The sequence below is a fragment of the Rissa tridactyla genome, chromosome 7 (assembly GCF_028500815.1).
Source record: "Rissa tridactyla isolate bRisTri1 chromosome 7, bRisTri1.patW.cur.20221130, whole genome shotgun sequence".
NCBI classification, from domain to species: domain Eukaryota; kingdom Metazoa; phylum Chordata; class Aves; order Charadriiformes; family Laridae; genus Rissa; species Rissa tridactyla.
Genome location: NC_071472.1, coordinates 50,669,800 through 50,686,952, shown reverse-complemented (window position 1 = coordinate 50,686,952; position 17,153 = coordinate 50,669,800). Strand labels below are relative to the sequence as shown.

The 17,153-nt window shown below is 39.1% G+C and overlaps 1 protein-coding gene across 1 annotated transcript in view; it reads left to right on the top strand.

The window, feature by feature from the left end:
- The window catches only part of BRIP1 (BRCA1 interacting helicase 1), a 118,177-nt gene extending 102,787 nt beyond the window's left edge, over positions 1-15,390 (top strand). Inside the window, exon 22 of the mRNA XM_054209008.1 lies at positions 14,936-15,390. The gene's annotated coding sequence lies outside the window, so the exon portion shown is untranslated. The remainder of the gene's footprint in view (positions 1-14,935) is intronic.
- Positions 15,391-17,153: the final 1,763 nt, after the last annotated feature.

Below are 17,153 nucleotides of genomic sequence, written 5' to 3'. Positions count from 1 at the left end.
ATAGGGACTCAGTTGCTGTTAAATTGTGATAATAATGAGAATAACAAGTTATTGGCAATTTTGAATGTGTATTTTTTTTTTTTCTGGATTGAATGCATTTCAGTTGAGATTTTGACCCCTTTAATTCTTTTTGAAATATTAGTATTAAAGTGGTGTTACTTGCGCATTTTTATTGCTTCTTGAGGTTTGAGATTTTTGTTTTATTTTTTTGTTTAAATGGTGGAGTGCTCCCCACTGAAAATGCTGGTTGTTTGTATGTATTTTGATGACACCTGCTTTTAATCGTCTGTTTGTATTAAATTAATTCCATGCAAGCTCTTTGTTAAAGAAATGCAAATTAAATATCACAGATATTTTACAAAATAGAGAGAAGTTCGTAACACGACTGTAGATGTTATATTAACCCTAAAGCAGAACCAAGAGTAAATCTTCTTTTTTCCACTTCTCACATTTTCCCTTTTGGAAGTAGAGAACTTCATTAAAATTAATTGGTCTTTTCTTTGTCACATAAAACAAAGCTGAGAGTAAGGTGTAATGGGACACTACACGCTGACCTGCTTTAAACATAATGCTTTGTAAGTTAAATCCATAAGTGAGAAATACACTACTCTGTCATATTACATTAGAATTGCTTTATGTGTTTCGTTTTCTACAGACACAAAGATAAAGCGATGGCCACGTACTGCTGGTGTTATCTCAACACAGAAAAGGGGCATTAGTGAGTTAGCCTTCTCGGTCTGCTATCTTCCTTGAAAAAACATTATATTTCTATTTCTTTTAGATAACAAGACCTGCCCTTTTAGTTTAAATTGTTATCTAGTGACTTTCTACCTGGATATCTTGTTTAAAACTAGAATGCTGCTTTATGTGTGCCCTGAAGTGAGATCTGGCTGCAATAAACTCCAAACAACAGCCTAAGGAAAAGACCCTGGGAATATGATTTAGTGTTCCAGTTATAAGTTCTTTTGCTGGAAAATAGCAACTAAAAGATAATTCTCCAATGCGTGCTTATGGATTTCCCCCTCTGTAAAATGGTAGTGTAATTTATTTGAAAGCTGCTTTTGTTTTATTTTTGATAGTATAGAGAAGCTCTTAGTATTATGGGCTTTGTCTGATTAAGTGCGCAAAATGACAAACAAGGTTATCCTGTGCTCATCTTCTTCCTTCTTTAGGCAGATAATCACCTTTAGAAGCCTGTATCCTATTCAGCTACTCTGTCAGTCAGCAATACCAAGACCTTGGTAAGCCGCATTTATCAAACTAAACACTTGATCTGTATCGGCACATCAGCTGGTGGCAAGGTCTAAGACACAAGATGAAAGTTGCAATTAGGATTTAGGAGGACATTTTATTATCTGAGATTTGAAATAGGTTTTCTTAGTTAATCCAAACATCTTTCCACTCAGATATGTTGACAGAGCCCTTCTGTACATGTACTTACTTCAGCTTAAGTGGGAACTGCAATGGATGTTGCCAAGATTTAATACCTCTGAAAGGAGAATACTTGTCAAGGGCAGAGCACGGCGGGTGGAGTTAGAACACTGCCGGCACTCTCTGTTTGCACAGTCTTTCTTCAAATGGTATTCGAAAGCCAAATAACAAGTTCTGGGCAAATTTTACTGTCCAACTTTTCCTGAAAAATAAAAACTATGTCTTAATAAAGAACAATTAGTAGCTTAAACAAGATTAGAATATACCCCAGCAGTTTTTATAGGTACATAGCACATGCAAGTCAGTAGATGGTGTATGAACTCGGTATGCACAATGCTCAGATGTTACAGAGGGCGGTGTTCCCAAAATGTACAGGGGAGGATAAAATGCTTACCTTTCTCATGCTCCCTGAAGGTGCCTCCTAATTTTGATAGCAATACATTCCTTTTCTTATTGGCATTTGTAGCTCTAACTTAGATATCTCTCCTTTGTACATGAAGACGGACTGGTGTTTGCAGCCAGTAGCTGACAGACTTCAGTCAGTAGCGGATCGATCTGGCTGTGTCACAGGTAGCGTTCTTGTGCCGGCCCAGTCGCCCTGCGGTAGCGGAGACAGCCTTGCCGGGCTGCTGCTATTGTCTCCAGCTTTCGGGTGTTACACGATTTGATTCGCCACTGTCCTAGAGGATGGAGACTATTCCTCTACAGAAGGGACTCTGTGAAGACTTTTATCTTCAGTTTGCTTTATCAGTGTACAGCTCACCAGACTCTATCTGCCATATCTTTGGTGCCTTGGTGTCTCCAGTGTTATCTGCGAGTTTCTTCTCACTCCACGCTATTCGAAATGGTGAAGGGACAACATCCGCAAATCTCCACATTTCACCGTCAGTGTGCAAATATAAGCATGTGAATTAAAATACCAGCTATTTAAATTTTCACAGCAGTCTCTAACTTTATAAGTGATAGATAGCTGAAAGATACTCACTTACAAAAGTACCGGGTTGTTATACTAGATGAAATGATTTTCAAATTTCAGTGTGACTGTACAGCCAGAGTAATTTCTAAAGATATGGAAAATTGTTCACCGATGCCATTAGGCAGAGACAATATTCTGACGGTCGGTTGTACAGTGCGCTGCCTGACAGCAGAGGTCCTCAAGACCCAGCTGTTCATGCTCAAGTGGAAATTTTGCAGCAATTACATTCCATTAGTCATTTTACAAAATAATTTTGCTCAAAGATTTTGTCGTGTAGTTAAGCAAAATGGTCATCTCGTTTTCCTCAAATATTTTTTTAATTATTGTGAAATATTATCTGTTACTCTTTCTTCTGTGGTGTTGCAGTAGTATTTTAGGAAAACACTTGAAGGCTTTAAGTGCTCCTCCATCAAGCCTTTTGAAGAAGCATAGAGCAGTATTTTAGCAAAGTAGTTCCTGTGCCTCGTTTGTCATTAAATGGCAGTGCTGCTGCCTAGAAACATAACTTTTTTATTATTATTAGGAAACATACAGGCATCTGAAATGTTATGGTAAAGTGTAACTCTGCTATGCAGAAATTATCAGTTTGTGTTCAGTTAAGACTGTAATTAATTTTTACCTCACTGTGGAGATACTAATTCAAATTATTTGTATGTGTACAGTAAGTAAAGAGTGGGCATGGTCTATTGAATTTATGGGCTTGGACAAAACTCAAATATTTATGCACTTATACAGGTAACTTTATTACCAGCCTCTCATTCATAGATTTATAGAAATATCTACCAAAGACAATGGCATGGGCATGAAGTGATGAATATTGAGAGCATACATATATCTACATAGTCCACTGGCTGAGCACCGTAATTAGCTCTGTCTGGTTTTCAGGCAACTTTGTTGCTGGTAACTTCCCTGTAACCTGGACAGCTAAGCTTTGAATAGAAAGGAAGAATATCAGTTAAAGTAGCTGCAGTTTGTTTTAAAATATTTTCCATGATTAACACATTTTTAATGGCAGGAAACGCTCAGATTTTGGCGTCATCGTTAAATATGCTGGAGAATAGGTTTTGTGCTGGAGTAGCTGCTAGCTTTGCGTCTCCGCTCACAATTATTTCCCATTTGTCGCACTGCTTACCCATGCTACTAGTATTAACTTGGTTGGTGATTCACAGATTTTCAGAAGGCCAAAAAAAAAAAAAAAAAAGGCATTTTACTTCAAGTTTGTTCACTACTGTCTTTAACCTGTCGTGTTTTCTGGACAATCTCATGATAGTGCCTTTTTGTAAAAGCTCTCTGAATGATGGATTAAGATCTGTCTTGGATTTTACATGGATTAAGTTTTAAATTAACATAAAAGAATAACTATGTGAATCAATTTGATCAAAGAAAAAGTGTCACTAATTATTTAAACAGGACACTTACTACAGAGGTTTAAAGGCAAAGAAGCGGATTTCCCTTGCATGTGGATCAAATCAGAAGTATCCCATAATTGACTCTTTACAAGACCTTGCTGCAGCGTAATGGACTAGATATTAAAGCCTTAAGTATTTAAAGCTAGTTTCCGTCTTTCTCTAAATGGAGGTCTACCACTAAGAGCTATTTTACAAGTCTGACACATTAGCTACATCACTGTGAAATACTTTGGGCTCTGGCTTCCCTGGTCCGGAATTTCAAGAGCTTTCAATAGTTAAATGGTGTGAAATGGGTAGCATTGAACCTGTGAGAAGGAATGAGCATCCTAAAAATAAATTCCAGATGGGGATGTTTGTTGGAAAGGAACAGAGATAGTGGATATTCCTCTTTTATAAGCATTTAATTAATTTTATCTTTGATGCCTATCTTCAATTTTGTTGGTGCCTCTTGGGAAAGCTCCCTCTCTGGTAACAATAGCTCTCAAGGCATGTGAGCCTTTTTTCTTCATGGGTTCTGAAGATGTAGTCTACTGCATTTATCTCTGTTTCAAAACTGGATGAATGCCATTACAAATAAAATACTGTTTTGGACACGAAGGACTATTGTATTTTCCCGTCTAGGGTACACGTGCCAGTTTTCTTTTGGGGAGGGCATGCAGTAAAGTCATTCCAAAAAAAGAGACTGTCATCTTCTTGCCCAGTGCTCCTTGTTTGCACAAGGAGCATCACATGACTTACGCTGTCAAAATATTAGAGATGTTATGTTATTCCTAAGGCAATTAAAAGTAGTACAGTTTATCCAGTTTTATTAAAACAATCGCTAATAAGACAGTGAAAACATTGTAGGTACTCCCGTTAAAGAGTTTACAGGATTGAGCCAGTCCTCTTCCCTTTTTTTTGTTTTAGTATTACTAAATATAAAATGGAATCTGTTCTTTTAGGTAAGATTTCTGTCAATATGAGCTTTTATTTCTATTGATCTGTGTTTAAATTGTTGCTGTGCTTTGTGCTAGAGTCAGGGAACATCCTCCATGCTCTTCATTTTCCATTAATCTACGCTCCGAGTAGTCCCTCCTGCCGCGTACCCCAGCCTTTACCCCAGGCTTCACCTTTTCAGACAGCCCTATAGATGTGGTACACTGGTGTTACACTGATATAAGAAAGTTATGTGCTGTATTTCTTAATCAGTTTCTTTTTGTATGGAAATAATTCATATAAAAATACTCCTTTACTGTAGTGGTTTATACTATGTAGACTTACAGGATAATATTACTTGGCAAGCCAAATAATCCTTAATATGATCCAGAATTTACTTTTAGCCAATTTCTGTCTTCTAATGTCAAGTAGAAATCAAATCATCCTGAAATCAACTGGAGATCAGTCAGGGAAGGAGCCTTGTGCAGGAAGACATTTTGTCCCATAGGCACAATTTAAAATTCCAAAAGATGTGAAAATTCTGAATATCTTAACTTCAATTTGTAACATCTGTGACTTCAAACCAGACATAAACAATACTGACTGAATTATATTTTTTGTGTTTCCTCAAAATAACATTGTAAATATTAAAGCCACAAATTATACTTTAAAATGAGTCTGGACATTGACTATGATTACCCTGAAAGATGAAGTATTTCATACACAAAGATCAAAGTATGCTGCTTAACTGTTTCAAAGGAGAAATACTTTGTAAAATTTAGTCAGAAACTTTGGCTTACAGATTTAACTGTTCTGTTTTGTGTAGGTGAAGAAAGAGAGCCAAGTTTTCAAGTATTTATTTTAACAATTATTCCTAGGCTTGTCATCTTCTCTGAGGAAAGGACCTCCCGTATTTCGGTTAAGCCGTGTGTTCGTCGTGGGAATGTTGGGGTTTCTTCATTCAGCTGCAGTCAAGGTTTGAGCAGCTAATAACAAGTAGCTTAGCAAAACCTCATTTTTTTTATATTTGGCAGGTTGACATTGTCCGCCCAGCAAGGCTACTGCTGGGGTTAGAGTAATATTTTCAGTGAAGACGGGTTCTGCAGAGCGATTTCAGTTTTGTGCAGTAACCACATACATGATCGAACGTACCCAGCTGACCACATCCTCTCCAGCCCTGGCAGTGAGGGACAGAACCCATCTTTTCCTAGTCTAGACAGGACCTAGGAAACAGATTTATCTTTGTCTCAGCGATTTTAAGATTTCTGCTGTTTCATCCAGATTGACTGTATGCGACACATTCACTGATGCTGGATCAGTTCCCCGCCTCTGTGCCATGCCTGGGGCTTGCACGGTGGTATAGCCTGGCCATTTCAGGGAGCGCCGACAAAACGGATCTCCCAGAATTCCCACTGCAGACCCAGAGCTGCAGCAGCTCTATAATAGCTGCCCTCCCCCTGCTTGGGGTTGCATTCGTACTCATGGCTTGCATCCCTCAGTTTTTCCCTGATGATTTCAAAATGGTACAAAATGGAGTTCCTATGGCACATATTTTTTCCAATGACCTTCCAACTTTCCACATCCTGCTCCCATGCCATGGCGGAGATGTTCCAGCTCTTCTGCAGCTGGACTGTAGGGGTCTGAGTTGTTAAACCTTTTACATCTCAATGATGAAAGTTGTGTATCTATCTTTAAATCTAATATTCTAATAGTTAATGCTATTTAAGAAAAATCTCTTGACTTAAATCACATCAGAAGGAGATACTTAGACTCTGAGCATCGTTGTACCAAAAAAGGGTTTATTTTCTATGTCTTCCAAAGAAAGTAAAAACTAAGAAAGCCCTTAACTCTTAACTTGGTTTTCAAATCTTACCAGTCTAATTTTTCAGTCATGGGATTTCTGACTGAAGTACTTTTCTTGGGCTATCTTTGTTTTACACCAAAACAAATATTTTAGAAAATCCATTTTCCATTGATTTTCTTACCCAGTGATGCAGCTAGGAGCTAATAAAAGGAGGCAGCCTGGTCCAAAGAAAGCACCGGGGCTGTTGTAGACTTGCAGAGCTGGTCTGGGGAGCAACAAGAGCTGTCAATCTCCTTCCTTTCCCTCGTTTGCAAGGCACAGCTGGAGAAGACCTGGGCACACACCCACGCTGGGGCTCCGTTCCTAGAGCATCCAAATAGAGAGATTAAACTAACATAAACATTAATTTATATTTAAAAATTAACCTAAGTAACCAACAAGAAACATATGAGACTAATCATAAAGAAAAGCCTGATCTCCACAAAAAGAAAAATAAAGTCTTTTGCCAAAGACTCTTTCCACGGACACATTGATATTTTCCTTCAGCTCACCAGGTTGCATCAGAACTGATTTTGTATTTAAAAAATAAATGTTAATTTTTAACTATGTATGTGTGTATATGCTTGGAGCACTCAAAAGCTTACTGAAGTGAATAGCAAAGTATAATAGGTACCACTTGTTCAGAACAGAGGTGGAATGAAGGCAGGAGGCAGGATCCTCTCTTTCTGTTGGTGACAGAAGTTCGCCTGAACATAACCTCCATTGCCAGAATATTAAAAATATCCTCATCCGCCTTTTATCTATATACAAACACGAAAAAAGCCACTAAAATAATTAACTTGAAAGCTGTATAGACTAGATATGTAGATATGCAGACTTTAAAGATATGTCGACGAAGTAGAGCGGCAACATGTGTTGTACCGTGTTTTAAAGTAATATTGGCCATAACTGATGAAAGTTGGGGGGGATGTTTTACCATATAATGATCTCCTAATCCAAGTTGAAGCCAGGGCATTTAAGTCTCACATGCCAGTTGCATTTCCAAAAAAAAAACGCTAGAGCACGTAACCACCGAGTCTACAGTCAGGCAGCCTGTAGGCAGTTCAGCTAACTACTGCTGTGGCAGCGTGGAAAGCACCAGCGTGTGTGAGCCTTGACGTTCTTCTGAATTTGCAGCCCTTTCAAAACTTCTAATTACGTAACTATTGATGTATCTAGATGTGTCTTTGTTAAGATTGGTTCATATGCTCTCTTTCCATCAACTTCCGTCTGGTTCTTGCCCCGTAGTCAACTTTTTTGTTTTGGTCAATAGCGTTTCAGTCGTGTCTTAAATCGTTATGGCAGCTTTTTGTTTGTACAGGAAGTTCTGTGGAGAACCACAGAGGTTTTCAAATCTGAGACAAGCAGCTTGCTTGTGATTTGAAACAAAACAATGCCTTTTTTTGGCTTTGGTTTAATTTCTAGGCATTCTATAAATGCACTTAGAATCTACCAAACTAAGCTGATGTAAATTTATGAATAATATCCTCAAGATGCAAGTAAAATTTGCTTATGTCTTTAAGCTGTTAGACTCTCTTAAAGCCTGCAGCCAGTTAGTATGCCCCAGGCTCTGCTTCCCTCCATCCAGCATGCCCTTTAGAACGTTAATTTAATTGTGTTAAATTTCCTAGGGGTGTTAATGGAAGATGTTGGAAGTAAAGGTATGAATCCTGGTTCATAGTCACAAATGGTTTATTTAATCTCCAGATAGATTATTTTTAAGTAATGTGTAATTTGGTTTCAATTTCCTCTCCATTTTATTTAAAAGAAAAAGCTTTCTGCATTATTTGCTGTTGCAGTTCATCTGTGCATTAAGAGTAGCAAAAGTTAATCTTATAGCGTAGAAAGCTTGTGTGCTACTTGGAAAGTTTAATCCATCATCCCGTGTTTATTTGTCAGCTGGTTGGATTTCATTCACTTTGAGTCACAATCTTTTCTCTCCAACTTGTGTGTGAAGTATGAAATAAGTTCAAGATGTGTGTAGAAGTGTGTATGTGCATGTCTCAACTTCTATTCTGACAATCGAAGATTGACTCCTTTCTTAGTTTCCTGAAGCAAATCAAGATGCTTGGGATAGGAAAGGTATCCGTAAGCTCCTTAACTATATTTGGAAATCTCAGGTTTAATACACGCGATAGAGATGGATCAGATATAGAGCCAGTGAATACCATTTAGATAGCTGTTTTGAACACTGCCATTTTAAATATTTCTAATGAAAAATGGCTCTGCATTTTCACACTTTTTCCTCCTACTTTCCCTTTATATATATATATATATATATATATATGTTGTAAATGATATGTTGATGGGAGGCTACTAATGTAGGTGACCAGTTTGTGCATTCATGTGCAAGTAAAACTCTCTCCTGTCTTTTTTCAAATGAGAATTATGACATATCACATTAGGTATGGTATTTATTTGTACCATGTTTCAGTGTAATGCAATTCTTTTTAGTCCTTTATCATCATTGCCAGTACTTTCCTACTATTATCACATTCACAGCAGGTCAATAATCTTTATGCCTGTGTAAATTCATAGAGTATCCTAAATATGTTACTCGAGGTTGCACCTTTCTCCAGTCGTGTGTGGGCTGATCCATAGCCCTGGTATCAACAAGTTTCCAAGGATGTTTTCTGATTGAAAGCAAGGCCAGGAGGCTCCACCCCACAGTTCTTCCCAACCATGGTACCTTGTCACCCTGTGGGAAGTCCACTGGAAAGGAACAGCGTCCAAGGAAAACTCCCATCTTTCAGATGATGAAAGCTCCTCTCTGCCTGGAGCCAAGTCAGTGCACTAAGCTTCAGAACGCTGCAGGCGGCAGTGCTTTTCCCTGTAAAATCAGTCAGAAAAAGGGTTTTGAAGGGCTCCAGAATGAACTGCAGAATATGCCTCGGTCCATCTGCCCCAAAACTACGTGGCTGAAGCAGGATGAGATAAAGGAGGAATCCTACCATCAAAATGGACTTGTTTAGGCCGTACAGCTGACAGGTGAGTACCACAGCTGTCAAATACTTACTTGCCACAACCAGTATATTTCTGCTCTTAGTATTCAAAGCGTGTCAGAATTTCCATTGTAAACCACTTATTTTGTGGGTTTATAGCTTTGCCATAAAAATACACCTTGGGTTGAGCCTTGGCATACAGCCATTTGGCTGCTTCTAACACAATATTAATTCAGAACATCCAGACAGTGTTTTTAAACACTGATATCTGAAAAGTTGTTGCTTCTTTTTTCCTTTTTTCTCATGTACCTTGTTTTCTGCAGGGCTTGCAGAAATCAAAGATGGCCAGATGTAATTTCAACAAGAGTCTGCTATGTTTGGAAGCCCCTTTTTGGAAGGACTGAGACCTGTGATAAGAACGAAAAATCTGGGGACATCTACCAAATTCCTTGGCCGGATGGGAAGGCTGGATATAAATCTCCAGGACTGATTTGTCAGGATCACTGTCTTGTCCAGCAATACGACTGCCATCACCCGGCAGGCTTACCAGAAGATAATAGAAAGCAGGAAAGTTTTGGCCAGCCTGGAACTTCCTAGCACAGATGAAGACATAAATTAAAATATCAATTTTGGAATGAAATCAAAGAATCTTGGGTCACATTTGAAGTCCAGAGCATAACGAAACGACTGTCAGTCAGACAGCTCTGTGAGATGGGAAATGAGGAGAAAAAATATACTTGTAATTTGAAATTTACAGATACTCGGATGGGATATTTCAGATCAACTCAAATAATATCAAACCCTCTACTTCTGAGCTTTGGGCTTGAGGAGGAGCACATATGGTCTGTTCAAATCACAGCCCCAGTGAATGACTGGAAAGATGGACAGAAACTGGCACTCTTAGCAGCCAAATCCTGTAACTCAAGTACTGTTTATAAAATGAATGATGAAAAGGGGCGATCCTAATCTGATCCCTGGCCTTACTGTACAATTAGGAAAAGTGATAATCTTGGTTTGTAAAACAAGGAAAATTGGCAGCTGTGGAAAAATTAAAGGAAGTAGTTCGGTTAAATATTAGACTTATGAAAAAATTGGCCATAAAAGCCGTTCTGAGGCTGTCCAGGACAGAGCCTCAGAAATGTCTAGGGAAAGTTCTTCAATCAGTTCAGGAAATGTGAAGACATGAAGCTGAAAGTGCTGAGCTCCAAAGGAATGAGGATAAAGCTTATAGCTTTTCTCTAGATTTGGTCAGTTTACTTTTTGAATGTATATTAGGATCTGTGAAATGAATGGAATAAAGTACCCTTTCTCAAACTGAAGTTATTGGCCTAGGTGGACTGGAAAAGAATAAATTGGGCTCAAGCAGGGAGAGCGACTGCTGGCAAACATGATGCACCCGAAAGGTGGGAAAATTGATTTTGAACATTTGTCCTCTTCTGAGCAAGAAATGTAACTAAAATGATGGATAAGCTATGGAAGGATTTGGATTTCATTATGGCTAGTAATAAAGTAATACATGCTGGAAATATTGCCTTACAAATTAAATCTCCAGAAATTTTCTTTAATTATGTGACCCAGGTGAAGCACAGTATTTGTAGATAATTGATTTGTAGTGAGCAGATTTTCCTAGTTAGAGCAGTGAACTAGTACAGCAGCTACTTGTTGCAGTATCTTTTCCCCCAGGTAAAGGTAAGGTGATGAAAAATCACATTTTAAGCCCTTGCAGAAACCTTAGCTGCTAGATCTAAAGGAGCGGTTAATTTTCTCTTGCACTAAGAAACTTAAATTCTAAATTAATTTAAATGCAGAGCTGCAGAATGTTCTCAAGTGACTTCCTCGCCGCATATGATGCTGCAGGTAGGTTTATTTGCTTTAGCTTTAAGCCAGCCAGCGCAGGTAAGTGTAACTTTGAAAATACATCAGCTCAGAGATCAATACAAGTCATAAAGGTCCACGAAGTATCTTCAGGCTACACTGAGCTTGTGAGCCTCTACCGAAGTTGGAGTCGCCATTGCTGTTGGTACTTGTGTTAGCAGGGATAAAGACACCACAGCTGTGCTGCGATCACAATATCGGTGTACTGTTTAGTTAAAAATCCGTTCTCTGGATCCAATAAATATACAGCCTGCACGCAGTGGTCTACCACAGATTGATTCTGAGGGAAACCAACCCATTACACCGCACCTCGCTATTTAGCAAAAGCAAAGCGGTAAGAAGTGCTACTGGGCATCAAGGAAATGAACGGGGATGGGATAAGTGAGCTTTCAACAATTTTTGGACCTCACTCGCAGTCCTGATTAAAGTCAAATGGTGGCCCGAGCAGATTCTGCAGAGCCAAGCAACGGGAAAAGGGGGAGGGAACAGTTTTCAGAGCAGGACAAGACCTCCTGCAATTTAAAAAGATGTCTTTTGGCTCAGCACCTGCTGCTTTTTAGGGGATGGGGAAAAGGTATGGTGCAGCATGCCTGGTTCAGATTATCTCTAGAGGATATCTTGGTATGAAGTAAAGCATTTGAACAGGAACTGACGTATTTACAAATGGTCTGTAATACGCTGAAAGTCATCAACCTGAAATCAAATCCAAAGACAAGTGAATCATTGCAAACAGAAGTAATTAATTATGAGTACACAGCCGGCCAGGGAATGGTTTTCCCAGACAAGAAGAAAATGGAGGCAGGACAGTCCTGACCGGCTCTCCAGACAATGGCAGTCAGGTAAAGCATTCCGTGTTTTTTTAAGGATTACTGCTGCTACTATTTCAGGCAGTTTATTCGTGGCTTTGTTAACATTGTAAAACCACTGCATGCATTTGGTGAGAAGGAAACCGTTTCAGTGGCTAGCATAGTGTGACTTAACATTTTCAGTTTTTAAAAAAAAGCTCTTGTAACTGCTCGCATTTTAGCCTCCCCATGTTTCAAACACCTCTCAGGCTGGACACAGATGCTAGCGCTTATGGTCTGGGGGCAGTATTGACAGAGGAAATCAAAGGACTTGAGAGGATGGTGGCTTATTACAACAAAAAGTTCATGTTCTCGGGAGAGAAATTAATATTCTGCTCAAAGAACATCTGACAGTGGTTAAATCTATAGAACATTTTCACTGCTGTTTCTTTGGAAAAGGATATATGGTTTGGACAAATCCTCGGCAGGCTGCAGACTCTGAAGGACGTGTTGCCTCCTGATCACGGAAAGGAGGAATGTTGTGCTCCCATGGTATGAAACAGGCTCGAGCACAGGTTTGTCCAGAAAGCAGCGCTGGAGGTTCATCACCAGCCTTGTCCTATTCCAGAACACGAGGAAGAGCTCACCTGGGGAAACCCTGGTAGTAGCCCAAAGCCCAGCTGGCAAAATGGCCCTCCTGAAAATCTGCATTCCCATGGAACAGGGAATTGGAGGGATGGGCAGTCTCCTGTAACGGGATTCCTGCTGTGGGCAGAATTATGGACTCTTTTTTTTTTTTTTTTTAAACAAGCATATTGAAGAAACGTATGTCTCTGTCATTCATTATTTTCTCCTGACATAAGTATGCTGCAATAAATCGAATTTTATTAATTTGTTAGTGTTCAAGGAGGTATGCTGCTACTGCAGTCTCCATCTCTACTGTTAGATGAAGCAAAGAAAATCTGTACCTTAGTGAAGGAGGATACAATACCATGTGACTGAAACATATGCGTGTTTATACCTATCTAGCTAGCTATAAAATATCGTTATGGTTTCTTGGGTCTATGTGTGTGAACTAAGTAATAGACTGATAATTTTGTTGTTACATTAAACCAAGCGCTATGAAATTCTGAGGGTTCTTCGCTATAGCAAACAGAGAATCAGCTTTAAAGTTTTTGTATCTAAAGCCATGCTTTACAAAACGTCTTGTTTTTCTGTACCTGAACCATCGTGGAGCCGGCATGTTACATTTCTAGTGTCTCATTGACATGTGCAGCAACGGACCGTGATGCCAGAGTTACAGAAGCAAAGGCAAATAAGTGCATGGGTTTGAAGACCATTTCTGTTAAACACAGGTATCTCAACTTCTGGACATCACGGGCAGTTGAGAACCGAAATGACAAAAGCTAGGAAAGTGGGTGCTTATGGATAATCAGGTTTTAACACAGTTGTTTCATTTTAAAGCTATTTGAAGCTTTCTTCAATCAGTAGGAGGGATCGAACACTGGAAAAACAGTTGTGTAAAGATTTTCATCACCTGTAAAATCCCTGTTGAATGAGCTCGCATCTAACTCTGCCGGGTCACTGTGTCGTACTGACCTGCATCAGCAGGGGAACGTTTAATGAAACATGAAGCAGGGGTGGGTTTTCTCGTGTGTAAGCTGTTGATATGTTTTTTATACAGCATAAGTGCCAGGTACATTTTAAAAACAGGACTGGGAAGGAGAGCACCAGAAAACTGGTTCTGAATGTGGGAATCCCTCCTGCAAGCTCCGACAAGCACATTACCATTAAATAGCAGACTCAGTTAGCTGTTACTTGTGCCTGATATTGGGGCCTCTCAGTCAATGGCCCCAGGTATGTATGTACGTGGGAGGTCCTTGGATTCTGGGGTAACGTGAGATCTGGGCAGAATTCGAAGTCATTTGTGCTTCAAAATTTGACCTGCTGGGGGCTGTAAGGAAGGAGGTTTGAGATTGCTTGATGTTTCTGATTTGTGTGGCTTGGTCTCCATTCTCATTTCATCTTTGCTGTGAGGGTAGTAAGAGAGGTGGGAGCTTCCCAGTTTACCCAGAGAAGCTGTGGGTGCCCCATCCCTGGAGGGGTTCAAGGCCAGGTTGGATGGGGCTTGGAGCAACCTGGTCTGGTGGGAGGTGTCACTGCCCAGGGCAGGGGGTGGAACTGGATGATCTTTAAGGTCCCTTCTAACCCAAATCATTCTATGAGTCCGTGATTGTATTGTGCCTGCTTATCTACTCAGCGTGGCAGCTACTCCTCCCAGTGCTCTGTCCCCCAGTGGGATCCTTGGGGTAGACCCAGGTAAGCACATGGAGCTCACTCACGCACATACCGATGGGCTTGGTGCAGGACACCATGGTGGTGCCATGCTGAATGTCAGATTTAGATGGTTTCTTCTGGATCCCTTTAAAGTCCATAAATCTTTGCAGAGCTGGGACTTTCACGGCTAATGGTCCATTCCAGCAAAGTGCTGAGCTCCCTCAATTCGAAACATCTTGCAGAATGAGGCCAAAGACTATGAGTTAGGAAGAGGTGTGAGGAGAGCTTTATTAGCATGGCACATATTTAACCCACAGGAAAACCCACAAATTTTACTCATTTTAAGTGTGTTTCACGCTTTTTGACTACTTGAAATAACCACATTTGTAAAAACTTCTTTTAATGAATAGAGCTCTTTATGTACAAAGGCAAACCTTTTTTCCCCTAAGTACAGTACTTTTAAAATACTATTTCTTTTGTAGGTCTGGCTGCTTCCATCGTCTGTTCATTATTGCTTACTGCTACAGAACCCTCAAGAACTGAAAACAGGCAATTTAGATTATACTCCGTCTTAAAAGATTGTTGCTGATCCATACCACATATTCATCAGGACTAATAAGACAGATAAGTAAAAGACTTTGTTATTTAATGCCAACTCCAATAAAGCTATTCTTCAGCTTTCAGTGGAGAGGCAGCACAATCTTTGTGTGTAAGTGATGGGAAAGAGCTACCTGGTTACAAATTCTGGCCCCGCTGAAGTCGGTGGGGGTTCTGCCATTTGACTTCAACAAAGCAAGGGCTTCACCATGTGTTTAAAAGAAACATTTCACTGGGACTGTTGTCAGAATGCTGGTAAATCTACCTTCCTTTTCACATTTGAATGTTTGTTTACCTTACGTGCACTTCAAAGTAATTTGATAGGAAAACTTCTCCTCAATTTAATTTTATTTCGAGTTGGTTTTGAATTGGTTCATTTTTTTTATTTCTTGTGCATTTAGAGACCCCACGTGGCAATGTCTGGGCTAAAAACGTGGTAGGGGACTGTTCACATATTTTCTATTGCTGGGATTTAAACCGAATTAAAGAAAAACAGAAATGAAAACATTCGCGTTTCTTTATGTAATTAAAAAAAATCATATAAAGCTGGGTCCAAGCTAGCAAGCATATACCTTTAACGAACACAAACCTTCACCTTTTTTGCAAGCACACCGTAAATGGAGGGGCATACATGTCCTATCTACCGTATCAATGTCATTTTAGAGTATGTAAAAAAACACTGTATTTGTCTTAGGAAATATCGAAAACTTTTATAGGGAATTTGGAAAATATTTTTTGGCTAGCATGAAAAGTAAAATCCTGCAGCACAAAGTACAGACATGGGCACAGAGACTGAACAGACGGGCTGCTGTAAAACAACCATTTAATAAGGCATTAAAATGCCATCGACTTGGACACATAAAAAAAAAAAGCTATGAAAACAAATGCCTTTCAAATAATTAGGATCTTATGCTTGAGACCAGTGTTGATCTCTATGCAGAGATTTTCCTGCTGAAATCAGACCAGTCTAAGTCTGATCGTCTAAGGAAGGAATTAGCAGCGTATAAATCGGCTGCTGCTTGAGATTTTTCTGTTTCAGCCATACATAACCGTTCACATAAATGATCACTTCAGACTGTCTATCTCCTCCTTTCTGTTTCCTAAAGTATTTTGGAATACATTTGCTTTAGTATGCCCGAATAATTTTTTAATTGAATCTCAGATTTTTATCATAAGCGTGTGAAATGGTTGAATTACCAGCTTTTAGCCACAGCGTGTGAGGGAATCTGAGCCAGACTAACAGATGCAGAGAGAAATAGCAGCAGAACCCATTTCTGTTCTTGAAAACACGGTGTGACTTTGGTTTCACTTGAAGTAACGTACTTGTATTGATTTTAAGGTTTAACAATAGTTTGTAGTGGTAGATGGTGTGTAAAATATATCAAACTGTTGTATAAATTTACCCTTTAACGTCATAAAAAAATTCTTCAAGAATAATTTTATCACCTGTATACAATGTATACAAATACAAAGATAATTATTAAAATTGGCCGTTCATGTCTGTGTATTTAAGCCTGGGTGACTGCTGTCATGACATTCCTCATTAGCACAGCTCAAAAAAGCTACACTATTTAAAAATAACATATTTGTAAGGATGGGCATCTGTGGTAACATAATTAACATGATAAAACAAAATAATAGGGTGGTTGTCTCAGAGATGAGCATCAGATTCTCAAATTTAGGTTGGAATTTAATAGTTTTTATTACAAAAGTAGTGTTAAATGAATATTGCTTTTCTTATATAATAAAATCACTGTTTTGATCTCCATTTTCCTGAGTATTAACTTCAATAATCATGGAGAACTTAGTGTACGTCCCTTCTGTATTTCATCTTATTTCCTGTTTTGTCATTAGTCACCAGTTAGTCCCCAAGGCACTTATTATTAAACTTCTAATCCAGCATGCGTCTTTATTTCAGATCTGTAATTTCAGATACTCTTCAATTTTGTGTTTTTAACACATAGAACTGGGGCCAGCGATGAGAGTCCTGTGTGTAATTTTTGTAACCAGTCAGAACAGGAGATCTTTCTCTTGATATCGTGATTTCTTCTATTAATCAGTTTTATATGACTTTCTGCTAGCCTGGTTTTTCAAGGTGTGAAA